The sequence below is a fragment of the Oreochromis niloticus genome, linkage group LG15 (assembly GCF_001858045.2).
Source record: "Oreochromis niloticus isolate F11D_XX linkage group LG15, O_niloticus_UMD_NMBU, whole genome shotgun sequence".
Taxonomy (NCBI): Eukaryota; Metazoa; Chordata; class Actinopteri; order Cichliformes; family Cichlidae; genus Oreochromis; species Oreochromis niloticus.
In genome coordinates, this window is record NC_031980.2 from 38724097 (window position 1) to 38749269 (window position 25173).

General features: G+C 40.9%; 1 protein-coding gene across 1 annotated transcript in view; it reads right to left on the reverse strand.

The window, feature by feature from the left end:
- LOC109199848 (uncharacterized) overlaps positions 1–25173 on the reverse strand; it is an 827125-nt gene that overhangs the window by 707632 nt on the left and 94320 nt on the right. The window lies entirely within an intron of this gene.

The following is a 25173-nucleotide window of genomic DNA, read 5'->3' on the forward strand; positions in this document are numbered from 1 at the left end:
AGAATCAAACACAATTTTAAGTAGGCAATACTGTTACCATCATCCTGTCTGGTTTATTTAGTGGGTTGAGAAGTGATTCATAGACAACTAAATTAGTATTATTTTGGGGAACATGATAACAGGGGTGAACAGAATCTTGCAGTCAGAGTTTAAATAAATAAAACTAGCAGATTTTTTGTTTTTTGTTTTGTTTTGTTTTTTGTTCCTGATCTATGGTGAAGGTTGTACCATGGCACCAAGTTTTAGATTTGGTGTGTTTTCACCCATTAGAAAAATAATATTCTGGGACAAGTCCTAAAACTGGGCTTCTGTATTTTTATTTAATTTTGTTTTTCATTTTGATCTGTTATTTTTATTTTTATTTTGTTTTTGGACAGTGCACTGGGAGTTTTGTTTGACAGTTTTGTTTGTTATTTTATTTTATTTTATTTTTTGTTTTAAACAAGTGCACTGACTTGTGTTTGTGAATTTCTTTTCTTTAAGCAGATCTGCACAACGGGAATTAAAAGCGTTTTACAACATGTCGAGAAAACCGTTGCACGTGAGTTTCTCCAAAATTACAATTGGGCTCTGGAGAAAGCCGCTTATTTGGGACAATTAGAAAATGAGAGTCCCTGACCAAAAAGGATTCAGCGAGGTAATCCAATTTAAAAGTTATTTTTTCTTTTTGAAATGACGTCATTTTGCTGTGGGTGGAAATGAAAATGCGACGATAGTTTCCACTACCAGCAAAGAAAGAATGAATGAATGAATGAATGAATGAGTGAAAGAGAAAAAACTGATGGACTGGTAAAAGCTGACAAAACTGACAAGACTTGACCACTACTCATGGTTAACCTCCACCTAGACAGGACAAAAGGGTGGATGAATTTATGTGTTTCTTTTCACAGGAGCAGGAAGATGACAGCAGCATCCTAGGTTGTGTGATGATTTAAATTTTTGAATGCCATTTTCTGTGTTTGTGAATCTATTAGAGGTGTGTTATTCATGGGCTTGTGCGCAGCGTTAACATTTACATTTCTTTTCTACAGCAGAGAGTTAATCATGTGTTTGATTATGTGAGTTACAGTAGGGCACACTAACAGTTGATGTTCTTTTACTACAGGACTACTGGGTTTATGAGTGAAGGGAACTGTGTTTACAGGCTATATGTTGATTATGCGATTACACTGTGTTCTTGGGAAGAATGTTGAATATTACAGGGGAGAAGTGAAAATAGTGTGAGAAACATCCTGTGTTGAAATCACTGTTAGCTCTTTTACAGCAGGCTTAACTTTATGGTCTTTTTACAGCACCTCTGGAACTTGTCGACCTGCGCCTGACCACCAGGATGATCCCTGTGTGTCGTTAATGTTTGTTTTTCTAAGAGTGCATGTAGAGGATTCAGCAGAAAACAGACAAGTGACATGAGAAAACAAATAAGAGAATATGGGCTCATTAGCTGGCCACTACTGAGCTCATAGTAAGTGGAGTGACATTGTTTAAGGAAAGTCACCGATTAAATTGTGGACTAAATTGGGATGATTCATGATTTGGGACAGATTATGGCAATAATAGTGATTTGATGATTTGAGAAAATCTGCACATGATACTTGTCTTTTATGCTGAATACTTTATTACTCTTATAGTTGGTAGCAAATGTGAAGTTTGATTTAACAGTCGTTGTCTTCCAGGATACAAGCTCCAGGTGGAGCTGGGAGTTAAATAGGCTGAACATGTAATTGCCGACTAATGTTTTTACACAGGGTTACAGGTTGGAGTATGGCTGCTCCAAGTGGGAAACCCTGGAGATTGTTTTAGGGAGACTGTGCAACATTCTTGTACATGTCTCATTCGGAGTTGACACATGGCGGAAGCCATGTGGCGAGAGGAGTGTCAGTTTAATTTGCAGATGTCGTGAGGTGCCATGACGAGAAGGAGCGACTGAGGAGAACGTCCACAAGATGGGAGCTGAGGCCAGGAGAGAGTCCTCAGGAGAATCAGAGATCACCTTCAGCACAGCAGACATCGTACAGGAGATCGTTATGAGGAGACTCTGCACAGCAAAATATTAAATAAAATGAAAGAGTGTCGACGTTGAGGAAGACAGCTAAGGTGTACGACGTGCTCTGCCTTAAAATCTTCAACAGCGTTGGAACGTGAGAATCGAGAGATGGAGGGAGCGTGCCAAGCTCCAAAAGTGACAGCGCAGAGGAAGTCCAGCTGAAAGGAACGGTGAGACCTGGCACCACGGGAACCAGTGTGCGGTGGCGGAAGAGCCTAGGAGGTCGGAAAGGCTCTTGGCAAGAAAGGGGGACTCGATTGAGACCCCCTACATGGATCCCAGCCCAGGGACAGAATAAATCCCTGATCCATGCAACGACTGAAGGGTAGTCTACCCCGGAAGTTGAAGAAAGAAGAGAAGCAGATAATCACCCGACTCAGAAGATTGAAAGATCGACATCAAATTACTCCATCACAGGTCACGGTGAAGCAAACCAAACACAGATGACATGATGCTACTTTTGGGAAATGGGAAGAGCTTAGATGAACACATTTTTAGTAACAGATTTAGAGTATTGTTGATCTGCCATTGGGCAGATCAAAAGAGGGATTTGTGAGTACAAGAAAATAATGATTAGAATATAATGTGTTAAATTTGTTTAGATCACAGTAATAAGGAAGGATTTGTCTCTGTGTTTCAGTTTGGTTTAGCTGTGGCCTGAGAGTGTGTAATTCTTTAGAGAGAAAGGAATTTATGGACACTGGGGGTCTGGTGTCATAAATAAAAGGAGTCAGGAAGCTACAGTTGGGGGTTGCTGATGCTGATGCTTGTACCTTTAATAAAAACTCATAATTGCCATTACTTAGAAGTAGGCTTGCAGGAGACTCTCCACCTTATCTGTAAATGTAAGACAATGGCCCAGTGAATGCAGCGTGGGGGTCTCAATATTTGTAATATGTTATTTCTGTTTTGTATGTTGTGTAGAGGAATTTGGTTTAACTTGGGTGAGATTACTTTTATGACCCCCAGGAAGTACGTATACAGAGACACACACAAACAGTGCTTTGACTGTTACGACGCACCCACACTTACATGCACATTCACTCACGTGCACACACATACCAGGTATCCGCACACAGTCATTCACGTGCACTCACATAGGCACATGGGTACGCGCACACACAGGCACTCACGTGCTCGTGCATACACACAGAGACAGAGTTTGGAGCACAAAGTGGGGGGTTTTATGATAGGGCTGCTACTATAAAGCTGGCTGTGACTAACAAAGGGGTGAAGATTTTGCAGAGGGACACCGGCCTCGTCTTCCCTTCTAGAAGTGCATGCTTAAATGAAGATGAATAAAGATTTTGTAAAAATAATTACTGAGTTCCGGTGCCGTTTCTGGATTCCTCGACGAATAAAGAACCGGGGCAAAACTGATTTCGTAACACAAACCAGAGTTGCAGGGATACAGCTATGCTTAAAAAAAAAAAACATCTGTCTGTTATTTTGGGTTGAATGTTGAAATATACATTCTAGTTAATTATGGTAGAATAGAGGACTGTAAGGTATGAAAGGTCATTTAATTTTACACAAGACAGCTGTTTATCCTGAGATATGATTTTGATTTTAAATCTTTATGAGTGGGGAAAGTCTGAATCTGTCATGGTCCTGAGTCTGACGACTCAGTGTTTTGTGTTTCTTTATATTCTATGTTCTTGTTTATTCTGTTATGTCTTTTGTTTAGGTTTGCTATGCATTAGAGTTTTGTTTTATGCCTGCCTATGTTCCCTCTATCTGTCCATGGTGTCACTGTGTCTGCTTGTGAGTCTGTCTGTTAAGTTTAGTGTCTTGTCTGGTCCTGTGTCTGTTAGTTTCCTGTTTTATTCTGAAGGTCCTTGTCTTATGTGAGTGTGTTCAGTTTACATTTCCCCTGTCTCGTTAGCCTAATTTTTCCCAGGTGTGTCTCCCTCCTGTTGCCCATTCCCTGATTACTGCCCTGTGTATATAAGCCCTGTGTTTTCCTGTGCTCTCTGTTGCGTTGTACCCTCTACTTGCTGTGTGTTTGCCTCCTGTGACTGTTCAGTTTCTTCGTCTGTATTCTGTTCTTAGCACCTTTGTTCAGAGTTTTGGTTTTGTTTGTTGGTGAGTTTAATTTATAAAGTATTTTTTCCAGCAATAAAAGCTGCACTTTGAGTTTAAGTCCTGTCTCCAAGAGTCCTGCATCTTGGGTCCTTTTTCCTGCCTGCCTGCCACACAGCCAACCATGAGAGAATCCTTACCTGAGAGTTTCCAGTTTACAGTGTTGACTTGCCAATTGAGTAGACAGAAGTTTCACTCCTGAATTCCCCAGATCATTGTTACTCAGATCCAGCTCTCTCAGACTAGAGGACTGGCAGCTGAGAATTGAGGACAAACCTTCACAGCTTTTCTCTGAGAGGTTACAGCCACTCAGTCTGAGAAAGAAATTGAAAGATATTTGTAATCAGATAAATCACATTTAATGTTAAATATAGATTAGACTAATAAAACAACTTATATTTAAATAAAGATAAAACACTTTAACAGGTTAAGTATGCAGATGATACAGCTTTAGTCAGGGTCTTATATGAAGAGGAAGAAGATCAGTTCTTGAATATTTTATTAAGTGGTGTGAGAGAAACCTTGCTCTCAACATTACAAAGACCAAGGAAATATCAGTATTAGAAGTGTTGGAATTAAATAATTTGCAGTGCCTCAATAATGCTATGCTTTTTTTATTAATAAGTGTTATAAAGTTATATAGTGTGGTATTAAGTGGACACAGCCCTGCAAAATAAAGGCATTAGACCATGTGTCCTTGGGGAGTAGAAAGCTGTAGACTCTCCCTCACACTTGCCTGGGAAAATGTAGATAAGACGGGACCATCTCTAGTGGAAAGTTACTGAGACATTGTTGTTTAGACTAGAATGAGAGAGCTCCTGTAATAAAACTGTTAGGGGCACACCACCATTTTGAGATCCATGGCAACGTGTCATGCAGGATGCATCTCCCTTCTAGAAGTAATAAAATGTTAAATGGTCTACTGAGCCATGTTTTGTCTTCCATCGGATGCCTCTGAGGAATCAAAAGAACTCGGTGAAGTGTTGATATTTACAGAAGGAAGGCATCACCCCAGCTCACCTTCATAAATGGGGAACTAATTCAGCATGTGACTAAACAAGAGTATCATCGAGTTATGCTTGATCATAAAATGAAATGGACTGTTCCCCTTATGTTTTCAACAGCTCATCCCCCCGGACACAAGATCTTCAACTCCCACCTCTGGCTGAGCTTCGACAGCATACTTAGGGAGATTGGGGACATTGAGTCCAAATGGACCATGTTCTGCACCTCCATTGCTAAAGCTGCTGCAATGAGCTGTGGCTGCAAAGTGGTTGGTGCGTATCATGGTGGTAATCCCCTAACAACATGGTGGATACCACAGGTGAAGGAAACCATCAGGCTGAAGTAGGTGTCCTTTTGGGCTTGGTTAGGTTGTGTGACTTCGGAGACACTCGATAGGTACAGACAGGACAAATTTAACGTGGCTCAGGCAGTGGCTGAAGCAAACATTCCTTTGTGGGAGGTGTTCAGAGGGGCCATGGAAAGCCTTTCGGACGGCCTCGAAGAGATTCTGGGAAACCATCAGGCGACTCAAAGGGAGACTGTACCTGCACTCTGTACCATGCAGGTGGAGCACTGCTGGCAGTTTAAAAAAGTACTTGGTGGCAGGGCCCCTGGGGTGGATGAGGTTTGGTTAACATGGCTCTACAATGTTGTGTGGAGATTAGGGGCAGTACCTATGGATTGGCAGACCAGGGTGGTGGTTCCTATCTTAAAGAGGGAATGATGGTGTGCTCCAACTATAGCAGGATCCCACTCTCTAGCCTCTCTGGCAAAGTCTAGGGCGCTGGAAAGTAGAGTCTGCCCGTTAGCCGTCTATCAGATACAAGAGGAAAGACACCATTTTCACAGTTGCAGAACACTGGACCAGCTCTTTACCCACTCAGGGATGCTGTGGGAGGTGCTTCGGAAGTACGAGGTATCTGACCCATAGCAACATTCACAACAGTCAGCCCTTATACAAGCGTTGTAAGAGCTTGGTTGGCATAGCTGGCAATAAGTTGTTTGTTGGACTAATTTCCTGTGGGTGTTAAGACTCCACCGAGACTTCCCTTTGTCATTGAATCCCTTCATAATTTTCATGGAAAGAATTTCTAGCTATAGCCAAGTGTCACACAGCTCTTTAGAGCTGTCTGTATGAATAATTTCTTATCAATCTCTGGCTCTTTTCCACAGCATGTCCTTTGTCCTGTTTTACTTCTCTTACCCCAACCGGTCAAGGCAGATGACCCCTCCTCCCTTGGATCTGCTGGAAGTGTCTTCCGGTTTAAAGGGAGTATTTCCTTTCTACTGTCGCCAAAGCACTTGCTCATAAGTCATATGATTGTTAGGGTTTTTCCTGTTTTGTTTGTTTTAAATATTACTGCAGGGGCTTTACCTTACAATATGAAGCACCTTGAGGCAATCTGCTGTTGTGATTTGGTGCTTTACAGATAAAACTGAATTGAAAATTGAATTGAAATAATGCTGGTGCAGCAAGGCAAAACAACAAAAAAATATATTTTTAGAGAAACTGTTATCCTTCAAGGTGGATTTAAAATGATTTTGTGTTTTATTGTGACTTTTATTGAAAGTGTCTTTTTTTGTATGATTTCTTCGTTTTGAAATATCTTTGAGACCCAGAAAAAGGCAATTAGAAATACAGTAACAATAGGAAGTGAGCTGCACTGCCAAGTTTAGAAAGCATTCACAAGGCCCATATATGGAGAAAAGTAAAGATAAATAAGATAAGATAATGAGAACTTTATTTATCCCGAAGAAAATTCTTTCGTCATAAAACATGCTCAATGCAGCAAGAGAAACAGATGAACAGAGAAGTAAAGATTTACAATAATATACAATAAGAATTGTAAAATACAGTATTATACAGTAGGATAGTGCAAATATAATATCAAAATAACAATTCTAACAGAGAAACGATATAACTATTCCATTAAAATAAATAACATAACTATCAGTGAAAATACTATTGTGAGTCATATGAATGATCCACTTTCCTCCTCCTTTTTATTTATTATCTGAATGGTGCTAATGCCCCCCTTTTTTCACAACAAACAGGCCAAAATTTGATGTTTTTTTCCGCAAGCCATGTGGTGTGTTTTATGTGGTCCATCCATCCATTCGCTTCTGCTTTTTCAGGGTTGCGGGGGGTGCTGGAGCCTATCCCAGCTGTCATAGGGCAAGAGGCAGGGTACACCCTGGACAGGTCGCTAGTCTGTCACAGGGCTAACATGGTTTTATGTGTTGTTGTTACGACCTGGCTCAAAGCCGCAACATTAAAAAAAAAGATGAATACCAGAATGTAGGTGAGAAGAGGTTTTATCTTAAAATAGAATACCAGGTTGGCTAAAATGGCTGGTGCCACCAAGGCAAAGACAAGTGAGCTCTCTGGGAAGCTTGCCTCAGGTATGCTTTTATCCACACCTGACTAGTTGTGGCCAATTAGCACCAGCTGAAAACACTGAGATGATTAGGGGCTGCAGCGGGACGTAACACCTCCTCCCTCAAAAGGGTTCCTAAACAAATTAAAAGCCCCTCTGAAGCCTTGATCCCTCAAAAAGCATACACTTGAGTACTTTATTACAAGCTCTCCTAACACAACTAAATACTCATTTCTTTAGTTAGCATCTTTAAGCATGGATGCCCTTGCATGAGGATCTGAAGTTGCCACACTGAACACACAAAAAGTAACATGTGACCAACACAAAGGAGCACAACAGTCAAACCCAAAATGATTACCTGACCTGTTACAACACAAAACCAAAAGTAGCAACAAATAATCACGACTAAGTGATCTGTTGTCTCCACCACACAAACAGTCACATACAAGTGGCCCTATACCACAACAAGTTACTTTAATATACAAAATTCAGTAAAGCAAGCACACTAGTGACCAACCACAAAATGGAGAGCTATGGCCACACAATGATCACATCAAGGGTGGCTCAGCACCCCACAGTGTTATTGCCATCACCTGGCCAACAACACTCACAAGTGATCCAACAAAATAGCCATATTCCCCACAACACTAAAGGTCACAGCACAAAACACTCACCTCACAAGGATCTCATTAGCATCCATCAACACTGACATATGCACCCACAGTACACATTATGCCAACTTAAAAACAGCCTACCTGCCTCAGCTACAGATCATAATTAATGACTGGTCTCAAACCTCCTGCCAAGTGTAGTGCCACTGGTTTACTATGAGCAACTCCCAGCCTAAAACGCTAAAAACAAAACTTGACCTGTCTAGTCTTCAGTGGTGTACCGGGCTCGAGGCAACTTTAAACGCAAACTCAAGGGTAGGCAGCAGACCAGGGGTACAGCCTCCCACCAAACCCTGAAGCGTACCCCCACCCAGGATAACCACCAAACACAAACTAAAACAATAAACCAAAACAACAAACAAGTGCTTCGATGGAAGGGCAGCACAGCCACCCAGCTGAAACACACTAAAGGGAGTTTGCTCAATTACAGTGAACACCATCACTCACCCACTTAAAAGCAATACAAAAAACTGATATTCAGCCTCCACTAAAATGTCCAAATGATCCCGGACGAGCCCCCACTTATGTTACGACCCGGCTCAAAGTCGCAACATAAAAAAAAAAGATGAATACCAGATTGTAGGTGAGAAGAGGTTTTATCTTAAAATAGAATACCAGGTTGGCTAAAATGGCTGGTGCCACCAAGGCAAAGACAAGTGAGCTCTCTGGGAAGCTTGCCTCAGGTATGCTTTTATCCACACCTGACTAGGTGTGGCCAATTAGCACCAGCTGAAAACACTGAGATGATTAGGGGCTGCAGAGGGACGTAACAGTTGTGTATGAAAATCAGGTGATTTCCACTTAAATGTCCCCACAGGGAACAATAAACATAGCTACCAATTATGTTTACTTACAGAGCTTTGTTGGAGGCTTTGACCACTGGCAGGAGCCTCAGAAGAGCCTCCTCTGAAGCAGAGTATTTCTTCAGGTCAAACACCTCCAGAGCTTCTTCTGATGACAGTAGGATGAAGACCAGAGCTGACCACTGAGTAGGAGACAGTTCGTCTGTGGACAGACGCCCTGATCTCAGAGACAGTTGGATCTCTTCCACTAGAGAACGATCATTCAGTTCATTCAGACAGTGGAACAGATTGATGCTTTTCTCTGCAGACAGATTTTCACTGAGCTTCTCCTTGATATACTGGAGCGCTTCCTTATTGCTCTGGGGGCTACTTCCTGTCTTGGTCAGCAGGCCTCGTAGGGCATTTTGATTGGTCTCCAATGAAAGACCCAGGAGGAAGCGGAGGAACAAGTCCAGGTGTCCATTTAGACTCTGTAAGGCTTTGTTCACAGCACTGTGGTAAAAGGGTTCATCTCTGGATTCTCTTGGTTTAGACTGTTGGTAAGTTGTTTGTTGTTCTTCAAGAAGGTTAAGTCCAGAATTGATGAAGGTGTGGTGGACATGAAGAGCAGCCAGAAACTCCTGAACACTCAGATGGACAAAGCAGAACACCTTGTCCTGGTTCAGCCCACTCTTTTCTTTAAAGATCTGTGTGAACACTCCTGAGTACACTGAGGCTGCTCTGATATCGATGTCACATTCTATCAGGTCTGACTCATAGAAGATCAGGTGGCCTTTCTCCAGCTGTTCAAAAGCCAGTTTTCCCAGAGACTCAATCATCTTCCTGCTCTCTGAACTCCAGTGTGCATCTGTCTCAACTCCTCCATCATACTTTATGTTTTTTCGCTTGGCCTGAACCACCAGAAAATGGATGTACATCTCAGTCAGGGTCTTGGGAAGCCCTCCTCTCTTTCTGGTATTTAGCACATCCTCCAGAACTGTAGCAGTGATCCAGCAGAAGATTGGGATGTGGCACATGATGTGGAGACTTCGTGATGTCTTGATATGAAAGATGATCCTGCTGACCTTCTCCTCATCTCTGAATCTCTTTCTGAAGTACTCCTCCTTCTGTGGGTCAGTGAACCCTCTGATCTCTGTCACCATGCCAGTACACTCAGGTGGGATCTGATTGGCTGCTGCAGGTCGTGTGGTTATCCAGAGACGAGCAGAGGGAAGCAGCTTCCCCCGGATGAGATTTGTCAGTAGCACATCCACTGAAGTGGGCTTTGTAACATCAGTCACACTCTCAGTGTTTTGGAAGTCCAGAGGAAATCGATATTCATCCAGACCATCAAAGATGAACACAACCTGGAAGTCTTCAAAGCTGCAGATTCCTGCTTCTTTGGTTTCAGTAAAGAAGTGATGAATAAGTCCCACCAAGCTGAACTTTCTTTCTTTCAGCACATTCAGCTCTCTGAAAGTGAATAAAAATATGAGTTGGATGTCCTGGTTGGTTTTCTCTTCAGCCCAGTCGAGGGTGTATTTCTGTGTTAAGACTGTTTTCCCAATGCCAGCCACTCCCATTGTCAGTACTCTTTTGATCTGTACATCTCGTCCAGATAAGTCTTTAAAGATGTCTTTTAATCTGGTTGTCTTTTCTGGTCTGTCTGGTTTCCTGGATGCTGTTTCAATCTGTCTGACCTCATGTTCATCATTGACCTCTGCTGTCACTCCCTCAGTGATGTAGAGCTCTGTGTAGATGTCATTCAGAAGAGCTTTGTTTCCTGCTATAGCAATCCCCTCAAACACACACTGGAGCTTCATCTTAAGTTTTGACTTGAATTTAGTTTGACACTTCTGAAGGGCCTCTAAAGGAATAAACAAAAAAGTTTAAAAATGTCAGTGTAAACACCTGCAGAGTCATCCCTTTTCAAACTAGTCAGTTATTAGGACACTTTTTATTTTTAAAATTGTCATTTTTTATTTGACAATCTCCAATTGGAATAGAAATTTGAATAGAAAGTTCAAAAATGGCTCATGTACCCACTTTCAGGCTATTTATTAACAATTACTCTTACCAATAATTGGTAAGAGTATAAAAAGTATAAGTCCCATATTTGAGCACACACTAATAAAAAACTTCAAATTGCTAAAACATCTGGCTCCAGCAAATCCCATCAATACCATCCAAGATCTCTTTCCAGGTGAGCACAGTGCTAGGAACAGAAAACTCAGCAGGACCTTCAAGTTCCCAGACCTGTGGTAGAGAACTTGAGCTTGAAGGATAAAGTACACCCAGCAGGGTGAGTGAGGAATTTATATGTGTGAATAAATATGTGCTTTATTTCTCAGAGTTGCCTAAATGATCCGAATTTGGGGCTTAGATAATGACTGCTAATCATGAAAGTGAATGAAAGTTTAGCTTGAAATATAATACTACATTCTAGTATTTTTTTTTCTTTTGGATGGCCCATCCTAATAACCCCACCATCCCAACATTTTTCCACAAAAAAAGAAGCAATGTTTGAACTTTAGGAGAGGGTTATTTTTTTGCACAGGTGTACACTGTAACATCTAATATTGTGTTTAATTAAAAGTATTAATTAGACTGAACTAAATTCTTATCAATTTGTTATTAGAACTCAGTTTAAGTAAGTAACCAGTACTTCAAATTCAATAAAACTGATCAACTCAGTTTATTTGAGTTGTCATAAATTATAAAAACTAAGTAAGCTGGAAATTTTGCTTCTCAGCAAAAGATAAAACAATGTAGTTTGAAAATGCCACATCACTACATTCATCCTCCCTTGCACAGATCAGTCCGCCTGTTCATGGTGCCAGCATTTTTTTCTGAAATATGTTGAGCAAACTTGGAGAAGCTTCAGCTCAAGAGGTTATTGTTGTCATTGCTGTGATTCTTTACGTGATACACTGATTTGATGAGTAAATGTTTACTCTTATTCAAACTGTTTTTATGTCTTCTCTCAGTTCAGCACCAGGTTTATGAACTTGCTAGTGTTAGCCTAGCTTTCATATCACTGGTGGTCTACGTCTATGCTGCTGTCTCTGGGCTCATGTTACTTGAAAATTAACCCCACAGCTTTAAAAACCTTAAAGTGTCTCAGTTTCAGTGAAATTTTTCTGTTGATTGTTTGAAATACAAAAAGCGAGCAGATACTAGATAAAAGCCCAGATGAAAGTTTTTCAGACGGTGCAGCCGTTAGGGGGCGGGGCTTGTTTTCAATCCATATAACCCTTTATAACATATGAGCTGTATATTCTGAACCCCTGTATTTATTTTAATGCTTTGTGGCAGCTTTGTGAACATCTGTGGCATCTATTAATTTCAAATCTAGCCTTTTATATTTAACAGACATTTCTGTTTAATTGCATTTTAAATTATAATAATTATAACTAGACAGCGAAAATTTCAGAAGAAATTTTAAGTGTGCTTATGCCGCTGCCAATGAGCGTAGTTTGCCATTCATACGGCTACAGGGAGCAAAACGCAGTAGAGCAGCCATTCTCCACCATGAACTACGGTTAAAACAAACAGCGCTCGCGCCTCACAGATGACAGCTTACAGTCTTGCGTAAAGATGAAGTGACTTTTTACAACCCCGATTTGCAGACGCTGTGCGCAGAGGTTCAGGAGCAGAAGTCCCATTGTACCACGGCAGACATGACGTGTTCATGCTACAAAGCATGAACACGCTTTGTAGCATTTCTTTGTTGACCCACACAGCTGGCTGTAGCTTTTCAACTCACAGCCCGACACACACCAACACAACAGCCGAGAGAGCACAGACTTTAAGCCGGAGAGGCGTGATTGCAGATGCCGCTTAGGTGCGTCCGCCTCCCCTGCAGCGGCACTGCAGACCACGCCCCGCCACACACATCAAACACATAAAATAAATATTTATCCAGATATTTTGCAAATATTTATTTTTCATTTTTTGGCAGCATAGTGCTTTTTTTAAAAATATTTTTAAATTTCAGGTCAAGGCGCAAATCAAAGTAAACTATTTTGATCTCTCCTGTTTGCAGTGCAGCATACAGAGAGACGAGAGGACGAGGCTGCAGGTACATCACAGCTTAAGTCTCAGGGGATAAAGAAAAGGCACAATTTAGAATTTACCATTTAAATTTGGAGTGGTTTAAAGTAAACAGTGTAGTAGATTTCTGTACTCCCAAGAAAATCAATGTCCATTAAACAGAATTCGATTTTGATCTCAGTCTATATTTTCTAGGTTGGGGGGGGCAATTTTGTAACAAAAACAACCTTTTTGTTTTTGTTATTTTTACACCGTGTTCTGAATGACTAGTCTTGTGTATTATTATACAAACTTTGGTTGTAAGATTCAGATAACTATTTAATTAAATCTAGATATTTTATATAAGAATAAGAAAGAAAAGTATTTCTTTCTGCCCCCCTTTCCCTGTTAATGGCCTATTTGGCCCCCCTGGCAAAAGCTTTGCTAGATCTGCCCCTGCACAGTTACCAGCTGTCAGCAACATAGAAAAGGATCTTGGTGTTATTTGTCTCTCAGAAACAGTTCAACTCCTTCATGTCACCTAAAGGGTAAACCTGTTTCTCCATCACCTGTTCAGCTCTGATGATTCAGTAAGGACATCTCCTGGTTTCATTTTCACCACATATCCACCCTCTCACCACATATCCAAACCGATATCATGACCAGCAGCTTTTACAGCTGTGGCTCCAGCAAACATCAGCTGATACTAGAAATTAATATCAAATGAATTCTAACAAAAGCTGATCACGCTTAAATGTGCTGCTGTTCTTTAGCACGACATCCGCCGGTTTCCCCGTTCTGGCGCAAAGTGTAAACAAACAAGAGAAAAAAGCCGATCAGCTGATCATTGATCAGTTTCATGATTAAAGTAGCAACAGGAGAGGGAGGGGGAGAGAATGAGAGAAGAAGAGGCAGCTGACAGCGTAACAACAGAATAAATCCAGCTTTGTGTCTTTTTTCCCATTCTAGCTGAAGTACTGGGCAAAATGTGTTCCTTTTCAGCTCAATACGAAACGCGTAATATTTTCTCTGAATGCGGGATGATTCCGTTTGTACGAAACAGTTGGCCACTCTACTAACTAACCTTATGAATACAATAAAGTTCACCATCAGTAACACAGCACCCACCCAGCTGTATAGAAAGTATGTCATGCTAGCTAGCGCGCAGTACGACTTATTGTAACTGATTGTAAAAAGTCAGCACAATGAAAATATACATAACGTCTTACCTGAAATTCAGTTCACCGGACACTCGTACGGGCGGCGAGAGGGGGGGGCGGTGAAACAAGTCAGAGAACCGCTCTCGGTGTAAGCCAGACCCGGTTGATCGGCGGCCGCCTTGTATGTCTCTTTTTCCCGCATGTCCTTTCTGTCATACACCGGTGGCTAGCTGCCCTCTGTTGTAGCTCCACGTTAGCCACCGCCAAACAACTGAGTTATTTTTTCCACATCGACCAGCATCTGGACAATCCACCACCTTCCACTGTTTGTACCGTTACTAAAATGAATAAATAAATCATCGGCCCATATAACCGAAAAATAAGTCCAGCTTCGACCACGAGTATTTGCGAAAGACCGGGGGATGAAACGAGAGTAAGCCGCCCTCACTGGCATCCAGGCCAGCTGTCGCTTGTCAGCAAAGCCGCGTTAGCTAGCTAGCCGGCTAGCTGTCAGGCGGCACCGACGTCGTCAGAGCACTGTTGCTAATATGGGATTTACTGATAAAGCGAGCAGATATTTGAAGTTTACACAGCAACATTCTCACCTGAAAGTGTCTTAAAAGTTTATTTTGTGACCCAGAAACACTAATAAGAGCAATATAAAAATTAAGTAGTGGCCGCCATTGTTTGACTCGGCAGAGGCGTGCTATGAATTGTGGGATATGGAGTTTTCCACCAAGCATACACCCTTTCCATTACCGTAACGAATGAATGGTTCGCGCAATCTTAAAAATTCCAATGGTTCCTGAAAGCAGCGACGCTGTGCGGGCCGCTGATATTACAGTCAGTACAGTAATCCAAATAAGGGTAGACAGGCCGTACCACTGCCAGCATACTACTAGAGAGAGCCAACACACCACAAATGAAGTTTTAAATTTGTTTCAATGGGACCAAAAGATGGAGCCAACACACCAAAAATGATCTTTCCCATTCATGTCAATGGGCCAAAATGTGCACTAAAATATTAATATTTAAAAAACTATAAAAGTCATAAACACCAAAAGTCATAGCACACCATTCCAGATCCAGCCGCACAAAATGATATAACATATGTGAAGCTTGTCTCAAAACTGCGGGGCGAGTTACTCGGCGAAATTTTAGGCGGAAGATTGAGAATAATAATAAGAAGAACTAGAAAGCGAAAATTTCTGAAGAACTTTTAAGTGTGCCTATGCCGCTGCTAATCAGTGTAGTTTGCCATTCATACGGCTGCTTAGGGCAAAACTCAGAAGAGCAGCCATTCTCCACCATGAACTATGGTAAAAACAAACACCGCTCACACTTCACAGATGACAGCTTACAGTTTTGTGTAAAGATGAAGTTACTTCTTACAGATTTGCAGATGCTGTGCACACAGGTTCATGAGCAGACGTCCCATTGTACCACGGCAGCCCCGACAATGTTTGCACGAACACGCTTTGAAGCATTACGTTATGGACCACTTTTCACACATGGTTGGTTTACCCACACAGCCGGCTGTAGCTTTTCAACTTACAGCCCGACACACACCCTAAAAACAGCCGAGAGAGCACAGACTACGCCCGAGAGTCGTGATTGCAGATGCCGCTCAGGTGGGTCCACTTCCCTTGCAGCGGCACTGCAGACCACGCCCCGCCACACACATCAAACACGTAAAATAAATATTTATGCACTTTTGCATTCACTTTTTGTTTTTTGTTATTTTTACACAGTGTTCTGAATGATGAACAATGGTCTACAGCCAATCTTGTGTATTATTATACAAACTTTCGTTGTAAGATTCAGATAACTATTTAATAAAAGCTAAATATTTTATATGAGAGTAAGAAAGAAAAGTATATCTTTGTGCCCCCCTTTCCCTGTTAATGCCCTACCTGGCCCCCTGGCAAAAGCTTTGCTAGATCCGCCCCTGCACAGTTACCAGCTGTCAGCTGCACAGAAAAGGATCTTGGTGTTATTTGTCTCTCAGAAACAGTTCATAACTTCCCTTCAACTCCTTCATGTCACCTAAAAGGTAAACCTGTTTCACCATCACCAGTTCAGCTCTGATGATTCAGTAAGGACATCTCCTGGTTTCGACCAGCAGCTTTTACAGCTGTGGCTCCAGCAAACATCAGCTGATACTAGAAATTAAAATCAAATGAATTCTAACAACAGCTGATCAAGCTAAACGTGCAGCTGTTGTTTAGCGCAACATCGAATACGAAACGTGTAATATTTTCTCTGAATGCGGGACGATTCCGTTTGCACGGGACGGTTGGCAAATCTACTAACTAACCTTATGAATGCAATAAAGTTCACCATCAGTAACACAGCACCCACCCAGCTGTATAGAAAGTCTGTCATGGTAGCTAGCGTGCAGTACGAGTTACTGTAACTAATTGTAAACAGTCAGCACAACGAAAATAACTATATACTTGGTTTATATCTCACCCAGATATATTGCAGCCATAACGTCTTACCTGAAATTCAGTTCACCGGACACTCGTACCGGTGGTGCGAGAGAGAGAGAGGGGGTGAAACGAGACAGAGAACCGCTCTCGGTGTAAGCCGGGCCCGGTCGATCGGCGGCCGCCTCGTATGTCTCTTTTTCCCGCATGTCCTTTCTGTCATACACCGGTGACTAGCTGCCCTCTATTGTAGCTCCACGTTAGCCACCACCAAACAACTGAGTTATTTTTCCCACATCGACCAGCATCTGGACAATCCACCACCTTTCACTGTTTATACCGTTACTAAAATGAATAAATGAATCATCGGCCCATATAAACGAAAAATAAGTCCAGCTGAGAGACCGACTCGGTGCGAGAGACCGGGGGGTAAAACGAGTGTGACCCACCTCACTGTAACACAGGCCGGGTCGCTTTCCAGCCAAGCGGCGCTAGCTAGCTAGCCGGCTAGCTGCCATGCGGCAGCAACATCGTAAGAGAACTGTTGCTAATATGGGATGTCTTGATAAAACGAGCAGATATTTGAAGTTTACACAGCTACATTCTCGCCTGAAAATATCTTAAAAGTGTATTTTGTGACCTAGAAACACTAATAAAAGCAATATATAAAACGAAGACGTGGCCGCCATTGTTTGAGGTGTGCGGCAGAGGTGTGCTATGAATTGTGGGATATGGAGTTTTCCACCATGTCATGGGCCAAAATTTGCACTAAAATATTAATATTTAAAAAACTATAAAAGTCATAAACACCAAACGTCATAGCACACCATTCCAGATCCAGCCGCACAAAATGATATAACATATGTGAAGCTTGTATCAAAACTGCGGGGTGAGTTACGCGGTGAAATTTTAGGCGGAAAAGGGAGAATAATAAGCAGCATAAATCTGAGGAATAGTAATAAGTGTGCCTCTTGGCATAGGCACATTTAATAATAAATCTGACAAATAGTAATAAGTGTGCCTCTTGGCATAGGCACACTTAATAACAATAGTATTTGTTTCTATACAGTTTCCTGTCAGGGAAATGTGTCTGATGACTCAGGGTCCATGAGCAGTTTTGGACTTATAGTATTTGTTTGATGTATTTTGATGCTGTCTCTGGTTTCTGGAAGTATTTTGGTTTTCCAATATATTAGTAATCATCAGTGTTGGGACTAACGCGTTATTAAGTAACGCGTTACAGTAACTACGTTATTATTGTGGTAACGAGCACGGTAACTAGTTATTATGCCAAAACCAGGAACGCGTTACTCGTTATTGGGATTTAGATAGGCTCGTTATTTGTTACTTCGTGTGGTGGCTATCGCGGAGCTTCCACAGATTCAGTAACATTAGCAAGTGGTGGAAGCCAGCAGCTGGATGAAGGAAAAGGGAGAGAGAGGAGAGCAGCCGCCAGTCCGAGTATCAGGTGAACTGAACTTCAGGTAAGAAGTTATGACCTGCAGTCTATCTGAGTCAGATATAAACCAAGTTTAAGTGCAGTTTATTTTCGTTATGCTGACTTTTTCGTACTGCGTACTAGCTAGCATGACGGAGTTTCTATACAGCTGGGTGGGTGCTATGTTACTGATGTTGAACTTTATTTTGTTCATAAGGTTAATTATTAGAGTTGCCAACCGTCCCGTAAAAAACAGAATCGTCTCGTTTTCAGAGAAAATATTGCTGGTTTCGTATTGAGCTGAAAAGGAAGACAGCTTCAGCTACAATGAAAAAGACACAAAGCTGGATTTATTCTGTCTTTACGCTGCACAGCTGCCTCTTCTCTCATTCTCTCCTCTCCTGTTTCTACTTCAATCATAAAACTGATCAGTGATCGGCTTTTCTCTCTTGTTTATTTATCGCCCACTTTGCGCCAGAAAGAGGAAACCAGCGGATGTCGCGCTAAACAGCAGCAGCACGTTTAAGCTTGAGCTCAGCTGTTGTTAGAATTTATTTAATATTAATTTCTAGTATCAGCTGATGTTTGCTGGAGCCACAGCTGTAAAAGCTGCTGGTCATGATATCGGTTTGGTTATCTGGTGAGAGGAAAACATGAAGATGAAACCAGGAGATGTCCTTACTGAATCATCATAGCTGAACTGGTGATGGAGAACCAGGTTTACCTTTTAGGTGACATGAATGAGTTGAAGGGAAGTTATGAACTGTTTCTGAGAGACAAATAACACCAGGATCCTTTTCTATGTAGCTGACAGCTGGTAACTGTGCAGGGGCGGGTCTAGCAAAGTGGTGCCAGGGGTCCATGTAAGGCATTAACGGGGAAAGGGGGGCACAAGGAAATACTTTTTCTTATTCTCATTTAAAATGTCCAGCTTTAAAAAAAATAATTATCTGAGTCTTACAACAAACAATTGATAGATTGATACATATATACCATCAGAACAGTGTACATCACTGTCACAACAGTGTTTATTTTCATTCAAAGGCTTTATGATTTTTTCTATAATGGTGGGCTGGTCTCTAGTCCAATTCCCCGGGACGATTTGTTTTGTCCCAGTCCAGCTCTGTATGCAGCCCATCTGCAGTCTGGTGTTGCCTACATCTTCCTATTCAGAAGGCAGAATTTCCGAGTTCTGAGTACAATCGAAAGCACCACGACTGCAGTTTTTGTGTTGGATGTAAAAAGCAGGCTAGAATCATGCGGCGGTCAACGACGGTCCAGGCATGGAATTTCTCTCGTGGAAATGTGCACATTATTTTTTTCCTTTCTATTGGTAGGTGGCACAGTGCACTTGTGGCAAGTAAGCAAGCTAGAAGACTGGCAAACTTGCTGGGTATCCAGTTACGGAAGCAACACATTAACAAGAGAAGTTACTTTCCCTAGTAACTAGTTACTCTGAAAGTAACGAGTAACTTGAAGTAACTAGTAATGTAACGAAGTTACTAATTTAAAGTAACTTACCCAACACTGGTAATCATCAGTGACATTTATATTAATCACGCTGAACTTTAATCATACCTTAGATCAACCCGTTAGCTTTTAAAAGCATGTAATGATTATATTTAAATTAGGTGGGGGGGTTTTAAAACACATATCTCTTTAGGCCTAAACTGACAGTGCTAATACCACACATTCAGACACAGTAGTAGATGGTGTTTTTAAATTACTATTTTTATTGATAGGTACTATATGTGCTAGTTTAATTTGGTTGTATGAGGTCTACATTGACCTTCTGTGTTTTAAGTTATAACGGCTGCACAGCCATTAAGGATCAAATCAGCTTCTAAATAATTTTCTGGTTTTTCTCTCTCTGCTTGCTTCTTACACTCTTTGTGGCTCAGGACCAGCACTCCCCACATTACATCAAACTCTTACAAGTCCAGAAAAAGAGCTGTTGGACACAAAGACATCAACTGAGTGGGAAGTATTTTGGTTTTCCAATATATTAGTAATTGTCAGTGACATTTACATTAATCAGGCTAAACTTTAATCATACTTTAGATCAACCTGTTTTACTTCATGTTTCATTTGTGCTTTGGTTTGGGGAAGTTGTTTCTTTACTGATCTTTTTCTGTCTTCTGTTATTAGACTTGAGATATGACTGCTCTGTGCTTTTGCTGATGACTCCAGTTAATTCTACAAGACATGCTGTGTAAGTAAATACAAACAACGTAAGTTTGGTTTGCATTTATTCAAAGATCATATCCCACAAACTTAGGGTCCACACTGTATATGGTAAAGTCTGCAAGTTTTTGAACAGTTAAATTTGTTTTGTGCCCAAATTATTCTGCAGATCATCAGATTGAAAAGTGACTGGCCATGTTTGCATAGCCCTTTTTAAAAATATCATTTCATGATATTATTGTGTGTCGGGTGGTGGTCATGGCTATCCACGCTGACAAGTGGGACATTGAATGTCACCTCTGCACAGTCAGAAACATTGTTATTCTCAATACTGTGTACTTCCAATGAATAAGTAGTCCTAACAGTCATCTAAAGTAAGCTTTACTCAACTTTTTTTTTTTTTAGTTCTGGGAACTAATTAGATTTTACAGTGTAGAATTACCATCTGCATGTAAAACGACATCATGACTTTTAGCTCATTATTTCGTGTTTAGACGATTGTTTCTGACTGATTGAGGTTTTCTTTGTTTGGGATGGCTAATGATGGCTAATTCAAGCACTTACTAGTTGTTAGTTCAGTATCCCAAAAGTTTGATTCTGTTCATCTGGTCGTAGTGTTTTCAGTGGGAGAAACGTTTCATCATCATCCAAGTGACTTCTTTAGTCTCAGCTGACTGCAGGTTTCCCCAGTCTTATAAACAGTACATTTGCATAATGACTGAAACTTTTGGGATTTACTTACCTGGACAGTATTTTGTGTGAAGACCATCTGCACCTTACAAAGCATTTATAAATGAAACTAATTTCTGGGCAGGAAGTCAGGACTCAAACAAGTCTCAGCAAAACAAGTTTTCACATGACAGAAATTTCAGTAAAATCCTTCAGAATGGTGATGGAAATAAAACACTGAAGGCTTTCTTTGAAGCTAACCTTGGGGGATTCCTGTTGGGGCAAATCTTACATTATAAATACTTGTGAAGATTAGAAAAATTCATTTTCATGTTTTAGATAAATTTTCAAGATGAAAATGCAGAATTGCAAATTGAAGGTATCAGTCATGTGGAGGGATGCTAACACTGTCACAAACTTTTAGACTGGCACTACTGTATTTGAATACTGCAGCAGGTCTTCTGGTATCTGTTTCTCTCTCTTACCTTCATGGATCTTCTTTAAAATCAAGCTGGTGACCTTCATCACATCATCAGCATACTTCTCAACCATCAAATCCACTGTCTCCAGGATATCTGCTGTCTCCAGATGAGACTCTGGGAATCCTGGAAAACCACCTGGTACATGAGGATCTTGAAGGTACCTGTGGAAGGTTTTCAGCTTTTCATCACCCAACTCTTCCAAAATATCCAGCAGCTGTTCTTCTACAGGGTTCTCCATCTTTGCTCTACAAAAACATGAGAGAACATTTTAAATGCAAAGAAGAAAACAGGGTCAACTGGAACAGTGTGCCCCATGTGACTCATTAACAGTTTTTCCATAATACGTGTTATGTCTTTTTCTTATTAGTCAGAATCAGAATACTGTATTAATCCCTAAGAAAATAGTGTTTATGCTTTAATATTGTCTTGATGTATGCTCAATTATCCAGGTAAGTTAATCCTGTTCATCTGGACGTGGCGTATTCAGAGGGAGAAACGTTTCGTCACTCATCCAAGTGACTTCAGTCTCAGCTGACTGCAGGTTTCCCCAATCTTATGATAATAATATTGATAATTGTTAGGTTTATGTTGGCACAAACCTATTGCTGGAACTGCCGAGACAATTCTACTACAATGGCAAAAGCAAGACGCAAGTCACCAGAGCGGCACGAACAGCACTACATACCAGTGGTATGTAGTGCTTTAAAAATATATATACAGTAAAGTACACTTTATTGATCCCCGTGGGGATATTCCTCTCTGCATTTAACCCATTCACTCAGTGAAGCAGTAGGCAGCTATTGGGCGCCCGGGGGGCAGTGTGGAGGGATGGTACCCTGCTCAGGGGTACCTCAGGGTAGCCGTTCAGTAGATTCAAACCCCTGACCTTCCGATCATGGAGTCCACACTACCTACTGAGCTATCCCAGCCCCTAAACAGTACATTTGCATAATGACTGAAACTAGCACCACAGAATGAACAATGGGCTGGGAGGTCAGTTCCTTGATCATTAGTATGCTAATTCTCATGACCATTGATCAACAACCACTGATCAAAGACCAATGTTCAATGTCCATGAGTACCATTCGCAGAGAGTTGGGGAATGGCTGCAATCACAGCATTGTAAGATGGTGACAGATGTAACCTTATGCCCCCTCTTCGATTAAGAGAGGATCTTTCCCTTTTCACGTAAATGCCCTCCTTGACTCCCCGCTCAAACCAGCGTTCCTCATTGAAAGAGTGTCCACCGGCCTGTAGGTGTAAATAGACTGCAGAGTCCTGGCCTGACGAGGTAGCTCTTCTGTGTTGTGCCATCTGCTTCACCAGAGGTTGTTTGGTTTCCCCGATGTATAAATCCTGGCAATCCTCCTGGCACTTAACAGCGTACACTACATTACACTGTGTGTGTCAGGGGACCCATCCTTGGGGTGAACCAATTTTTGGCATGACATGTTTTGGGGTTTAAAAGACACAGAGACACGGTGTTTAGAAAAAATAGGTCTCAACTGTTCCGATACTCCTGACACACACAGGATCACTACGGGTTTTCGCCTAGGCAGCAGTTGTCCTTCTCTCCTGGATCAGCTGGAGCTTTCTTTAGGCGCCTTCCCAGTTTTGACAAATGTCCAGCTGGGATAAGCACATTTACTCAGGGCCTTCTTGATGTGAAGTTCTTCTTCTTCCCTGGCTGCTGTGTCTGTGGGGATGGTGTTAATAATATATTAGATAATTTGCATATTGTGCACAATAAAAATACTTAATCCCAGGTACCATCCACATAACTGCTTAACTCTCATTACTTCATCATGACATCATACAGTTTTCACTCATGTTAGGGGAACATTATTTTGATAAAAATGGTCAAACTAAACTCACATGTCATTCACATTTCTGTTGTTTTATTATCGTTTGGTGAAAACTATGTGGACTTACTCACTGCAGGTTATGTGAGACATTAAAAACAAAGGCGGAGAGCTGATGATTAATAGGAAATCATTAAACAGTAGTGATGGGAATTACGGCTCTTTTTAGAGAACCGGCTCTTTAGGCTTGGCTTACTAAAAAGAGCTGGCTCTTTTGGCTCCCTACCGGCTCTTCAGGTTGTTTTGTTGCTTTAATTAATTTATTATCAACAACCAGTGTTGGGCAAGTTACTTTGAAATAGTAATTCAACTATAGTTACTAGTTACTTCTTCAAAAAAGTAACTGCGTTAGTAACTGAGTTACAATATTCTAAAAGTAATTAATTACTTGGAAAAGTAACTATTGCGTTACTTAAAAAAACAAACAAAGAACGTTTAACCCTCTGGCGTCCAGGGTGTAATTGGCCATTTTTTTTACTACTCTTGATTTTCTCTCCACATTTTACCTTTAAAAACTATTTACTTTGCCTTGTTGGGTATCATTCTTTTTAGCGCAACCTCACATGCCTGAATTTACAGTTATGTTCTCATTTTGTCATACTGTATAACCAGAATTGATCTAAAATCAGACAAAAAACAAATCAGAGTAGAAAAAGTTACATTTTTACTGTAACAACCATAAACATGTTTAATGAATCATATTTCATAACTTCAAATGCAAATATTAATTGTCAATTTTAAAATCCTATGCACAAGTTTTGCGAACAACAAAGTTATTTGCATCCATTTACCTTTTACCCTTTTTTTAAATAACCATTTCAAACTATTTAAAGAACAATCAGCTGTTCTTCAATAAGATGCCACACAGATTATTTGTGCCACTCCAAAAAAATCATTTCTGTCCACTATAAAGGAGAACATCACAGCCTGATACCTGCAGGTCTGACAGCAGCAGGTGTATCACCTCTGTTTCTACCTGGAGACAGCAGTCGCCTCATTGTTCTGACACACAACACAAAACTATCCACAACACTACACACTAACTACACAAGACAACACGTTAACTACACACTCCAAACACGCTAAACGTCACAAATCTCACATCTCAAAACTCGCTCTCTCTCTTTTCCTGCTCTCTCTCTTTCTCTCGCCGTCACTCCTAAAACTTTTTTTTGTTTTGTTTTTTTGCTCATAAGCAGAGAGTGCTTGCTAGCGCTAACGTGGCGAAACTATTGAGGAAAAAATGCCGCGTATATATTGTTTATCATGGCTCTGGTTTTACGTGGCCTATCAACACAATTTAAAAACTGGCACCTTGTTGCTTTGTCTTTAAGTGGTCATGTGATTGACTTACCATGACTACTTTATTCTTCCTCAGTCAAACAGCAGCACTCATGCGATTGTTTTGCCTCCTTAGCTCCAGGTGTTGTGCTAGACAGTGATCGTGATTACCGTCCGCGGGAGTGCGCAGCTGTTTAAAGCTGTAGTGTCCAGATTACTTACAGCTACTTCCGTGTGACTGATATAAGATGCGGTAAGCTGAACACAGCTTCAACCGTCTGTTTGTTGAAAAATAGTAACGGACTGCGTTTCCTTGTTACTAACTTTAACGCCATTGTAACGATAGGAATAGTAATTAGTTAGATTACTCGTTACTGAAAAAAGTAACGCCGTTAGTAACGCCGTTATTCCCATCACTGTCAACAACAATATAAAATGATGCACAAAAGGAATTACTTAATGTAAAAAAAAAACCAAAAACGTGGTTTTATTTATATATGTTGATACAAAAATATACACGGTGGCCCCTAGAGACAAAGCATGTACAAACTCCAAAACAAGTACAAATTCCAAAGCACGTACAAAGCTACCTAGATCACTTAAATTACACAATTGACAGCATATTTGTATTGTTTGTGTATTTATACACAAACACTCATATATATTCAGATAAT